The sequence below is a fragment of the Bison bison genome, unplaced genomic scaffold (assembly GCF_000754665.1).
Source record: "Bison bison bison isolate TAMUID 2011002044 unplaced genomic scaffold, Bison_UMD1.0 scf7180017851617, whole genome shotgun sequence".
Taxonomy (NCBI): domain Eukaryota; kingdom Metazoa; phylum Chordata; class Mammalia; order Artiodactyla; family Bovidae; genus Bison; species Bison bison.
The window spans coordinates 1-778 of NW_011482190.1; the positions used below are offsets into that span (position 1 = coordinate 1).

Below are 778 nucleotides of genomic sequence, written 5' to 3' on the forward strand. Positions count from 1 at the left end.
AGTTTTGTTGTTTGTAGAATGCATTTCTTTCATTTCTACAAACAAAAAAACTAAGGCTTAGAAAAGGTTATTTTATTGACTGAAGGTCACAGAGTTAGTTAGGTCCCATTTTGATATGAGACCCTGAATGTCTGTTACACCTGCTAAGAAGCTTCTGTAATGAAGTATGGCAGTCATTCTAAGAAAGAGATGCGATGAGACCCCCTAGAATCCTATCCTCTCATCTTCTCTTTATGATGACCTCTCAGACTGAGCTCTTCAGAGCTGCCAATGCCCAACAAAGAGCAGGTAACAAATAGCATTGCTTACATTGTCTGCTGCCACAGACAAGTGGAATTCACACACTACCAACAGTCCCAAACGCCCTAGCCCACAGACTATGTCAACTGCAGGTACTTGCTTTCAAAATCTTGGATTGCACGTCCTCTTTCCTATTTACATTGCCACTCTATGCTTCTAGGTCAGCGGACTCTCCAATCTGACTCTCTGGCGGCCATCATCACCTTGTCTTGGTTTTGTTTGGTACTTTGCTCTCCTGTGCAAATGTTGCGAGTCTACCTAACCAGGCAAGTGCTGTGCTCTATTGGCCTGTTATATTAATTGCACACCCCGGTAGGCAAGTGATTTTAATACCTTCAATGAGGTGTTAGATTGAAAAAGAAATTTATGACCCTTTCCTCTATTTCTTGGAGAAGGGGATGGCAACCTACTCCAGTATTCTTGTCTGGAGAATTCCTTGGACAGAGGAGCCTGGTGGGCTATAGTCCATGGGTCACAG

The 778-nt window shown here is 43.2% G+C and overlaps 1 protein-coding gene across 1 annotated transcript in view; it reads left to right on the forward strand.

Moving 5' to 3' along the window:
- Positions 1–21: 21 nt before the first annotated feature.
- The window catches only part of GPR34 (G protein-coupled receptor 34), a gene marked incomplete at its 3' end in the record, with an annotated part of 2,940 nt that continues 2,183 nt past the window's right edge, over positions 22–778 (forward strand). Inside the window, exon 1 of the mRNA XM_010851045.1 lies at positions 22–566. The remainder of the gene's footprint in view (positions 567–778) is intronic.